This window comes from Jaculus jaculus, chromosome 12 (assembly GCF_020740685.1).
Source record: "Jaculus jaculus isolate mJacJac1 chromosome 12, mJacJac1.mat.Y.cur, whole genome shotgun sequence".
In the NCBI taxonomy this organism is placed as follows: Eukaryota; Metazoa; Chordata; class Mammalia; order Rodentia; family Dipodidae; genus Jaculus; species Jaculus jaculus.
The window spans coordinates 103,283,981-103,296,540 of record NC_059113.1 but is presented as its reverse complement, the minus strand read 5'-3'; positions in this window follow the sequence as shown (position 1 = coordinate 103,296,540).

The following is a 12,560-nucleotide window of genomic DNA, read 5'->3' as shown; positions in this document are numbered from 1 at the left end:
TATAGAGCGCTTCAGATGGGGGAAGGTGAGGAAGGGAAGGAACCCCTTTGTTCTTTACATTAGCTATAGGGGGTGAGACCAGAAGTGAGCAGATGAGAGATAAGGAGGCAGGAGACCTAGACCTGGGGCATTGTTAGGCAAGGAAAGGATGATGGATGGTTGGTTTCTTGAAGAATGTGGGTGACCCCCCTCCTTATGTCTCTGCGCCCTCCTGCTGTGACTCCATTTTTTGTCCTGACCTAGCACTGGGAATTGAACCTGGGTCATTAGGCATTTCAGGCAAGTACCTTAACTGCTGAGCCATTCTAAGACAGGCCAACAATATGCATCCCGCACAGAGTAATGCTTTTAAAAGAATAGACAATCATTATTCTTATGAGGTCTCTTAATATACCTTGTGATACATAGCAACCCATAGCTTGAGCTTTCCATCCTGAGACTCTACTTACTGAGTTCTTAAAAGAAGGTTAATAAAAATATAAAGCAGGGTTAAAAATTAATTTAAACTCCCTAAATATGACACATAGGGATCTAGTTTGTTTTTTTTTTTTTTACTCAGTTTCAGGATAATTATAAAAGAATTATTGTGAGTTTTTGCCATTATACCCTACAAAATAATTTACAAATCTGAATTGGAGGCTAAATTAAATTAATTTAGTTGTTTTTTTCTCTCTTTAACTATTGAAACATTTAGCAGTCATTTAAAGAATTGCATATTCTCAAATATACTAGGGAAATAAAACTTTTGGCAAAGTATTCATTTCAAAACAGGCTAATAATAAACATTAATTTACTAAAGTTAAAAATAGTTGTTTTTCTTTTCCTGAGAGGCAAGTGATTTGTAATACACAGGAAATAGAAGACTGAAAAGTAAAGCACTACATATCCTCATTTAGTTTTAAAGCTTGCTTTTACTGTTAAACAGAATAAAGCAGCTATTGCTAAATTGAGGTATTCATACACATTAGCTGTTGAATGAGAAAAATGGATTTCCAATTTTGATGGTTTGTGTAAATGCTAAGAAATTTATTTTGATTTTGTTTCCAGAGCAGCAAACAGCACAATTTCAGAGAGTCAGGTAATCTAACCAAGAACAAGTCCTGCCTCTTCCCTTCCCTAGTTCACTAGCACTTCCTTACTCACTATTCTCTGACACTGCCCCCCTTTTCATTCTGATCTTTCTGTTTGTTTTTCATGGTAGGATCTCTCTGTAGGCCAGGCTGACGTGGAATTCACTATGAAGTCTCAGGGTGGCCTCGAACTCCCAGCAATCTTCCCACCTTTGCCTCCTGAGTGCTTGGGATTAAAGGTATGAGCCATCATACCTGGCCATTCTGATTTTCTTTTTTATTTTTGAGCAAGCCCAAACAGACTGGCCTTCCTTTATGACAGGGAGAGAGAGAGAGAGAGAGAGAGAGAGAGAGAGAGAGAGAGAGAGGGAGAGAGAGAGCACATTGGCACTCCAGGGCTTCCACAACTGTAACTGAACTCCAGATGCATGTGTGCCCCTGTGCACATGTGTGATCTTGCACATACATCACCATGTGTGTCTGGCTTGAGTGGAATCAAGGGAGTCCTTAGGCTTCACAGAAAAGTGCCTTAACCACCAAGCCACCTCTCTAGCCCCTATTCTGATCTTTTAAAGTATAGTCATCTATTCTTTCAGTGAATTACTTCTTTAAAATAAAACCTAGAATGTAGGATGCTATATTCCCTAATCTTTATTTATGAATAACTTCTTACTTGGGCTGACATTGAAAAGAAGTTCTTAAAGTGAATAAGTACATTAGTTTTTTTGGGAAGTCTAAAAATATCTTTAAGGCATGGCATAATAGAATGAAGATCTCTGGCTTCATATTTTGTCAAGCTACTAATTTCATATCAATTTAGGAAACAAAACAAAATTATACCTTTCACTATGAATAGTGAAGTGTTTGTTAAGAAGAGGGGCAGGGAAATTGTGTGTTTGTGTGTGTGAGAAATGAGAGGTGATATAGTGTGTGTGTTTGTGTGTGGGGGTGGGTGAGAAAGAGAGAGAGAAGTCTTACCTCATTTAAAGCAGTTCTTAGGACCTTAATTTCTTCACATGGAAGATGAAGTTAATTTAATTATCCACAGAGCTAATTTTAATTTCCAAATTAATTCAAAGTGAAAAATAAAGCAAGATTGATTCTAAAAGAAAATCAAAGATGCTATTAAAGACTTTTTCTATTTGTAGTTCCATAATTATAGTGTGAGCAAAAAACAACTCTAAAATCAGCCACTTGGGCTATGGCTACCTAGCTGGCTTCATGCCATTATATAGTACATTTTAGAGTTCTGTAGATTATTTTTATACTCCTGCTAGGACACTTGTAGTTTGTACTTAAAACCTGTGGAAACTCTATGTATTATAACCAGAATAATCTAACAGTAGCTGTAAGCATAAAGAAGACGGCCCATTCAACTTCCTAAATTTGTGATTTCCTTGATGCCCTAATTGCACAGCTCCAAAATTTATGACAAATTTTATTTCACCCACAGTCTATAGCTTTTGGTGTCATTATTGCCCTTTGCATATATTTCATCATTTCATGAATATTTCAGATCTTGCCATAAAAACATCTCATTTCATACCTTAATGCAGATTCCTTCTGTGAAGTTTCACTGATTTTCCAGTGCATCCGAGATCATAAAATCTATGGAAGGGAAATGACTCTGTAAAACTCTGTAGCCATTCCACCAGTGGAAAACATGCGTGCGTTTCAATAGTGAACGAGACACTGCAGCTGAGTGGGATGTTCTCTGTCTCTGCAATTTTTTTTTTTTTTTCTTTTCACTTAGTAGCTTTATTCTGATTTAATCTAGCAACTTCAATGCAATGAAGCTTTCTGGGCTAAAAGCTAGCAAAAACACTTGCAATACTTAGAGAAGATCTACTTGGCTCCCTGTTTTCAACTTGAAAACATTATATGTGATGGTTTGCATGTGAAGTGTCCATGAAAGCTCATGTGTTTGAGCACTTGCTATCTAGCTGGTGTTACTGCTTTGGGAGGTTGCGGAAACTTTTGGAAGGAAGACCTTTAGAAGAAGTTTTCTATGAGTGTAGTCTTTTTTTTTTTTTTTAAGTAGGGCTTTGAAATATGGTATTTTCTGGTATTTTAGGCATCTCATCTTTGGTTTTGAGGATTGACAAGATTCATCTCTTGAGATGGACATGTCCTCTCATTTTTATCTTCCTTGTTGTTGTTTATTTTACTTATTTGAGAGCGACAGAGAGAGAAAGAGTGAGAGAGAGAGAGAGAGAGAGAGAGAGAGAGAGAGAGAGAGCAAGAGCGGGTGGGCCAAGGCTTCCAGACACTGCAAACAAACTCCAGACGCCTGTGCCCCCTTGTGCATCGGGCTAACGTGGGTCCTGGGGAACCGAGCCTCGAACCGGGGTTCTTAGGCTTCACAGGCAAGCACTTAACCGCTAAGCCATGTCTCCAGCCCTCATTTTTTATTTTCCATTTATTATTGTGTTTATTTTATTTCATGTGTGCAACCACGAGGAATTGTCTTCACTTAGATTTATGTTCCCCACTGATATTTGTGGAGAAGCCAACCTCAGAAACAGGTATAATGGTTTGACGACAGACCCTATGTTAACCTGTAGTAGAAGACACCTGTGGACTTGACTTGTACCTCCAGTAACTTCAGACTTCAACTGTAGTACTGGGCGGGGTCCATGTAGTTCCTAGAGTTTTTAGAGTGGAGGATATTGATGATTAAGTAGTAAGATGAGGAAGTGTGAAAAGAGAAAAGAGGGAATGAAATAAGAACGAGGGGCAAAGTATATGGGCTAGGGGTCTGAGAAGTAGTAGAGAAAATACTGTAGAGTAAATGCAGAGAGAAAAAAAAGGACAGTTATAAAAGCCTTTTTTTAATCACAACAATCTAGAAACTGAAGTACAATAGTACACATGAAAAAATATATAAATGCAGAGCAATAATCTCTGTTAGTAGTGTAAGTGAACTATTACAACTCAGTCAGTATCTCTTCCTAGCTGGAAAGACATGTCTCTGGATTGCATTTTGTGTCCGTCTCCACAAGTGACTCAGTTTTCCAAGCAAGTTGTTGGTTGGTGTGTCCTTCCAGGCAGGAAGGATTTCCATGACTGAAGTCCACTTTCTATCAGAATTCCCTGATCTGAGTCCCTCACCTGGACATTACATCCTTGTCTCTGATGTTTGGGGGACCCTTCCTTCTGAGTCGAGCTTTCTGTGACTGACCCTGGGGGAGTTACTGTGTTTATACCCATGTGGATGTTGCACATATTCCTCTCTGTGCTTCCCAAGACCCTGTATGGTTCTTGCAGATGATGGAGGGTTGAGGAAGGCACTGAGAGCCTTCCAGCTCCTGGCTACCTGGCCATACTTCTGCAACCATCTCTACATAGCTCACTGTGCTCTAGCGGCCACTTCTAGGTGCATTTTAAACAAATGTTTTGCTTGGGAGGCTAGTAAGGAGTCTATGACACGGAGTGCAAAGAGCCTAGACATTTCAAGGGTCATGCAGTTCACAGAACGGCCATGCTGTCAAGGAATCACTTCCCTTCCTCCTTGGCTTCCTTGTTTCTTGACTTGCTTGTCTATGAAAATTTCCATGGAATGCCCATCTTGATGAAAATCAGCCAATAATTATCTGAGCCTAGAACATTATTACACACATACAAATATATATAAACAGAAACTATTTTGTATGACTTAACATATGTTGAATTGTCCAGGACTACATTGTCATGTGTATAGAAGTATGAAATAACTCTACCTAAAATTTCATTATGTCTGCTGAGTGTTTTAGAAGGTCAGATGGTGATGACATCTGTGGGTCTGAATAACTAATTCAATCCATGTTCATATCAGTTTGTATTTATCATAGTCACACTGATTTTTATTTCAAAACCTCACAAGCAATAGTCAAGTTACTTGATACATAGCCTGCTTTTCTTAAACTGAACTTATTCTTTGTAAGTATGTCAGCACATCTGATTTCTTACACATAGTTTCTAATGTGTCAAGAATTTGAATACATAATTCTAAATTATTTTATTATCAAAACTTTCTTATATTTCATGTATAATGGAGTTATAAAGTAAGTATATATTATAGACAGATGCTATTGGTCTTGAATTTTATTTTAACATAGTAAAATTAAATGCCAAACATTTATTACCAAAAGAGGGTGTTGGTTCTGATATAGGTTCTAGAACAAGTTTCTCATGACATGGGGTGTGTGTGTGTGCTTGTGTACATTTGTGCAGATGCATCAGCACATATGGGTATACACGTTGTATGAAGCATTGGTTTGGAGGTCAGAGAACTACTTTAAGCAGAATTCCTCAGGTGTGTTGTACCTTTATTTGAGACAGGGTCTCTAACTGGCTTGCTGTTCAGCAATTAATATAGCCTGACTGACCAGGAAGCCCATGGAGAGCAGCCTATGTCCACTTCCTAGTGCCAGGATTCCAAGCATGTGCCATCACCCCTGGGTTTAAAAAATATATTTTTCTTAATTAATTAATTAATTTAATAGAGAAAGAGGGGGAAGAGAGGGAGAGAATGGGCACACCAGGACCTCCAGCCACTACAAACAAACTCCAGATGTGCTGGCCCCCCTTGTGCATCTGGCTAATGTGGGTCCTGGGGAATCAAACATGGGTCCTTTGACATTGCAGGCAAATGCCTTAACCACTAAGGCATCCCCCCCCCCACCCAGCCCAAAAGCCCTGGCTTTTTAAATGGGGTTCTGGAGCTCAAACTCATGCTGTGAGACTTTACTGACTAATTTAGCTTCCTAGTGCTCTTCTAACTTTTTATATTTATGCAAAAAAAATCATCCCAGAAATAACATAGTAATATAATGACCCATTAAATGAGACTTTCATTCTTTTTGTGTGTGTGTTGATGGTTTTTGTGGGTTTTATTTTTGTTAAAGAATATAACATGTGCTTCTGGAAGACATGTACACAACCCATGATAAGGTTGACCTCAGAAAATCAAGGAGGTTCCTTGAGGTCACACTGTCCATAAACTGAAGGGGCTGCCTTTTTACCCACTTATTTTTTAGCTTCTTATACTGTTATACCAGTGAAGTTGGATATTGAGAGAGTGAGCACACTATATACAGGTTACTCATTTTTACAAACAGTAAACCATTTATAATTTAGTGGAATTTTATTAAAATGGTTGACCATATGCTTCCAAAATTAAGGGTATGGATCAAACAATTTCCATGATCTGGCTACTAGTGTTGATTTGCTTCTTTATTTGTTCGCAGTGACCATTCACAACTCCACATCCAAATTCTGTCCATGGTACCTTCATTGTCTTTTTAAATGTTATTCTTAGAATAATATGGCCTAATAAATATAAAATAATTTTTTCTATCTTTTTTTCGAGGTAGGGCTTCACTCTAGCTCAACTTGACCTGGAATTCACTATGTAGTCTCAGAGTGGCTTTCCAACTCACAGTGATCTTCCTCCCTCTGCTCCCAAATGCTGGGAATAAAGGCATGCACCACTCTGCCCAACTTATAAGAGCACTTTAAAGCATAAGCATTCAGGATAGGATTGCAACTTCAGAACTGAAAAGAATATGCTGCACTTGTTTGCATTATTAATAGATCAACACATTAGAATTTTGCCTTAAACTACTTTCTGAAACTGTCACATTGCAAGTATAATTCACCTTCACGTGAGAGTTAAGGTAATTTAAAACCAAATAAAACAAAACAAAAGAAGGTGAGTTCATTGATAGTATGTTAAAGGAAAAAAGAAAATTTCCCCACTAGTTTTGAAAGAAATTCTACTGTTATTTCTATACCAAGAAAATTAAATGATCATCTTAAATCTGTTAGTTAAAATTTATTATCTAAGAACTACTTTTTATATATTGCAGAGGAAACATATACTTTCACTTCCATAAGAATAATTTTTAAATGTTTTCATGAGTTTTAAAGTTTACGTAAACTTACATCGATATTGGCAATATCAATGTTAAACAAAATTCATTTGAGTAGACAACATTATCAAAACATGCAGTCATATATAGACAATATTACTATCACAAGTAAGCAATTCTAAATATCTGGACCAAAATTGAAGGGATGCAAGTTACATACTTATGATAAACTTATCAATGGAAATGTAATGATAGTATTATGTGATACAAAAAAAAATGAATAGAAATGATCCAATCAAATTAAAGTCAAAATCAGCAAGAAAGAGTACATCGAAATAGACTTAAAAAGATCAGTTAATATGATTGCAAATGAGTCCACATTTTAGGTTATCTTGCTAAGTCTCCTATTTCAAGGTCATGGTTCTCCTAAAGATACAGCAGATGTAACTTGAGGTGGGACTGTCTGGACAGACACAGTGGAGAAGCTTGAATTACCATTGTCCCATGAGTGCCAGGTCTTCCTCTGATTATGAGATAATGCCCACTTACCTGGTGCAAAGTCCAGGTTGGCAGTCTCAGTGACGTGTTTCAGAAGTTAATTCTTGTTCCACTCACTTTCCTACTCTTTCTTTCCATCTGAAAATAAAGAAAAACAATGTGGCAGGTGTCAGTGTAGCCTGAGTTGGGAAGTGCAAGTCCTTTCTAAGAGGCATGTTGGACTGGAGGCCAACAACAACCCCTACAGGATTTGGCTAATAGACTCCTACATCTTTTTGGAGACTCTGAATTCTATGGGCTAAGTGAATGGAATGCAAAACTGAAAAATGTGGAAGATATATATCATAGAGAACATAATACCTGGCAAGATTTGAGCAAAATGTGACTCTTTGCTGCTAGGATTACTCTTGGATATCTGGAAGTGAGTCATGGCTCATAAAAGAGTAGAGAAATGGCTTAAATGGCTCTGACGAGCAAGTGTGCTAAAGGAGTGAACCTGTAAGACCAGCACACCTCCAAACAAATCCTGTCACCTGGCAGAGCCCAAAGGGTGTTGGTGTTTACCAAAGGGCGAGAAAGAGATTGTTGAGAGGGGTGGAAGTATTTCTACTAGGTCCCACTGTGTGCTTGGGACTTGCAAAGGAAACATTCCTAAGAGACTAAATTTGTATGGTGCTCTGCGCTGCATAGTCAGAGGCTCAATGGCTTCAGCAATCGCTTCAGTGTGTTCTTGGAAAGAAAGGGCCATCGTCTCTGAACCACAGGGCCTGAGGCCTCAGATGGCATGCTGGTTGGAATGCAATGACCTCTGTAGGCTCATATGCTTCGAGTATTTGACCCCAGCTGGTTAAAGCCTTGGGGTTGTGGAGCCTTGCTGGAGGAGCAGTGTCATTGGGGGTCCACCTTCAGGTTGATTAGTCCAGCCCACTGGGTGTTCACTAGCTAGCTGTTTATTTATTTGCCTTTCCTGTTGCTGTGACAAGGTTTGATGCCCCATTGCAAGTTCTATCATGCTTTCCTCACTATGATGAAACTTTCTCTCAAAACTTCCAGTGGAAATGGACTCTCTTCTCCCAGAAACTGCTTCTGGTCAGGTGTTTTGTCCCAGCTATGAGAGGGTGATCATCACGGCTAGAAAGTTTCATAGTCACAACAGCTGCAGATTAGAGGTAAATGAAAGCTTGTTAACTCACATGTCACGTACCAGGCTTAGCATGGCTTGCCCACTGGGATTTCTGGTCACATGGAGTTGGCATGCGGTTTAAGTTTAATTAGTAAGATCCACAGTAGTCCGTGTTTCTTATATGGTGAGGCAATCTCCAAGCATAAGTACTATAGTGACCAACTTAGAAGCTATGCCAAAAAGTCATCATTGAGAATGCATCGGTTCAAATATCATTAGCGTTTGTTAATTTGCTTATTGATGCATCTCAAGGTGGTGTTTACGGCACAGGCGCACAGCAGACATTAGTCCCATTCAGCCTCCTCTCATGGCCTCAACCCTTCCCTGCCTGTCATGATCACTATTCTACATTAGGATCATGTGTCTTTCTCTTCTTTTAATTTAATATTCAGATATGAGACAATACATGGCACTGACACTACCGTGCCTGACTTTTTCTATCCATTTTGTTGCAAAATTCAGGATTTCATTCTTCATGGCTGAACTTTTTGCCACTGTGCAGATATACCACTTCCATTCACCCACTGCAGGGGACGAGGTGGATTTCCTAATCCAGCTATTTCACTTAGTGTCAAAGTAAATGTTGCCTGCAGGAATCTCTTTGGTATGTTGACATCATTTCCTTAGGATAGATAGTCCTTCTGATATTGTAAATATGTGTTGGGAAGAGGAGACAATCAGGCTTAGAGAGAATTATTGAGCACAGGGACTGAATAAAATTGGTGCTCAGAGACTGAAAGGACCTTACTGGTACTGAAGAAAATCCTGGCCCAAGTCCTGTTCACCACAGGGTTTCTGTGTTCCCACTCCCACCATTTAGTCATTCCTGTCAGGTATACTGGGCGTATTCTAGAGCCAACAGATCCTGCAGTTGATGGATTGATTCTGTGGTAAAAGCTATTGTAGCAGAAGGCCCAGCACTGCCCTTATGAGACAGTAAACCAATACTGCATCTTGGAATGCAGTGTGTGGCCCATCCATGTCATGCTCACAGAATCACAGGGCTTCACAACTATATCTCCATTACATTCGCCATTCTGGCCTTTGCAAAAATATGGTTGTTGCAGTCCGGTTCGCATTGCTGGTAGAAATCACCCAACAAAGAGCAGCTTCTGGGAAAAAGAGGTTTGTTTATTTTGGCTCACAGGCTTGAGGGGAAGCTTCACGATGGCAGGGGAAAATGATGGCATGAGCAGAGGGTGGACATCACCCCTTGGCCAACGTAAGGTGGAACACAGCAACAGGAGGGTGTGCCAAACACTGGCATGGGGAAACTGGCTATAAAGCCCATAAGCCTGCCCCCAACAATACACTCCCTCCAGGAGGCATTAATTCCCAAATCTCCATCAGCTGGGGAGCTAGCATTCAGAACACCTAAGTTTATGGGGGACACCTGAATCAAACCACCACAATGGTCTACCGCAATAGATGGTGGTTCAATTGCATGCACTGAAGCCAGATAATAGTCTCAAATGTCAGTACCATGATGGATATGCTATCTTTGCTAATGCAGTTAACAAGAATGTGGCATATGGTATGAGTCCACCGATAGAAAAAAGACCGTTTTCTCTAACCCCATAAGTAAAATGATCAAAAGTTCCCTTATGTTTATATGAAATAGACAGTACTGTACATGAACTGTGGCTTCTGACTCCTATTGTTTTCCTCAGTCAAAAGAGGCTTGGAGTAGTCATTGCATATTGGCCAGATACAGTAAGGTATCATGGGAATATAACATGATGGGCATAAAATGTGTGTGATGTATGAAGATACACGCATTCTGATGCAGTGCACAAACTACAGTCAGGTACCGTCAAGTCAAGGAAATGCTAGAGGAACTATGGCATGGAGAATCCCGGGCCATCGGTTCTGAAGTAAAATATAAACCAACTTCTAGAACATCCTATTGTCCACCACGATGACAGAATTATACTTTTGATAGATTTTATTTGCAGGTTCTGGAGAAATATGCATTTTATATTTGTATATACTCTTCCAATCTAGATACTGTGAGGTGGGAGAGGTTGTCAGTTTTAATTTGTTAAAGCAAGAAAAGGCCTCCAAAAAGAAGGGAATGGTCATTAACGAGCAATATGCAGCTTGGAGAGTAGCAACTAGCGTGTTCCTGTTCTTCCGTACAAAGCCCTACTCAGGAAACCCCAAGGGATACTCAGCCAGTGCTCCATGCTCTAGGCCCTGAAGGCCAAACAGTAACAATCATATAAAGAAGAAGGGATTAAGCCGCAGGCACAGGTAAGGCCAGTTTTCTGTTTCCATTAAGACCTGCCAAAACAATCTCAGGTTTTCACATAAGCTCCCCATCAAAGCTATTTGCTTCATAAACAATCATATTCCTAGGTTCACGTGTTAAGGGTTCCATCATATTGGTGGGGTGGGTGGAATAATGAATTCTATAGTATAACGAATATATATTTTTGTGTTTGTTTTCAGGATAGGGTCACATTCTAGTCCACGCTGACCTGTAATTTACTATGTAGTATAGGCTGACCTTCAACTCATAGCAATCCTCCTATCTCTGCCTCCCCGAATGCTGGCATCAAAGGCATGCACAGCCACACTCAGATAAGAATCTATTTTTGAGAGAGGAAAGTACAACAGTGTGCACATGAATCATTACTGAGTCCCCCTTAACCTAGGGGTCTCTTGGAAGTGGAAGAGGACAATGAGTGAAGATATACCTGGGGAGTCAATTAGGAGACAATACCTGAAAGATCTGACATTACATGAACCTCCATTGTTAGAAGATAGGAAACATGAATCCATGAAGCAGAGGTGAAAACTACTAGGAGCATGATTCTTAGTCGTTCTTTCTTTCCTGAAATCGTGGGATCAATGGGTAAAGTGGCTGGTGCGCTGTGTGATGATGCGTCATCACTTCAGGCTTCTGCCAAGAGATGAGCAGGCATGGTAATCCTATCGACAATGGTAAATCAATGTAATTACCAGGAGAACATGGGACTCTTACAGAACAGCTGGAGAATGGGAACATTTGGTGTCAGGTGATCACATGGAATATTATTGTGTTTTACAGCTGTTTTTTTTCTGGTCAATGGACAATGGAACAACTGTGACCAAAGGAGGGGCTAAGAGAGATTGAGAATGATGGTCTGAGTGATGATTCCAGGAAGAACACAACCAGTAACTATGAAGGTATTCCAGAATATATGGAAGATAGATGGGTGGTAAATGGTCAATAATAGCTATGATTAGGAGACCAATTCTAGCATTAGGATATGGTTCCTCCCACCCATACATTTAGCCTAAGTTCTACGGGCAGCTCTATCCAGGTACCTCACTTTTTCAGTCTCGCTCTAGAAACTAAGAGATTATGAATTGTATGTGTGACAAACAGTGGCCCACACTCCTTTGGGGCTGATGCACACACACACTGGTGTTTTGTACTGATGGCTCCTGACCCCTGAGTCCATTCCCCAGAATTTCACAAGATCCAAGAATCTGCCTTTCTGCAATTTTCATTCCCTTTAGGGGACAGCTAATGTACCAAAGCCGGCTGGCCTGGCTGATGTGTGTGGAAAAAGCTTGGCGCCTGACCTCTTCTGGATCAAATCAGAAAGCCAGGCCCTCAGTGCATTGGGAGAGGTCTAAGTTAATACTGGGGAGTTATTCAGTTCTTTGCTCTGCCCACCTCACTGATTTTTAGCTATTTCTCTGAGGACACCCCCCCCCCCAGTAAATGTTCTGCACATTTTTTCTTAGTCTGTTTCCATGGAACTGATTTTAACTCCCATGGTGGAGGTAACACTTAGCTTGTTTGTGAATGTTTGGAATTCTAGGAAAATAATTATTTCTTTTTTAAAATTTTTTGTTCATTTTTATTTATTTATTTGAGAGATACAGACAGAGATAGACAGAAAGAGGCAGAGAGAGAGAGAGAGAATGGACACATCAGGACCTCCAACCACTGCAAATGAATTC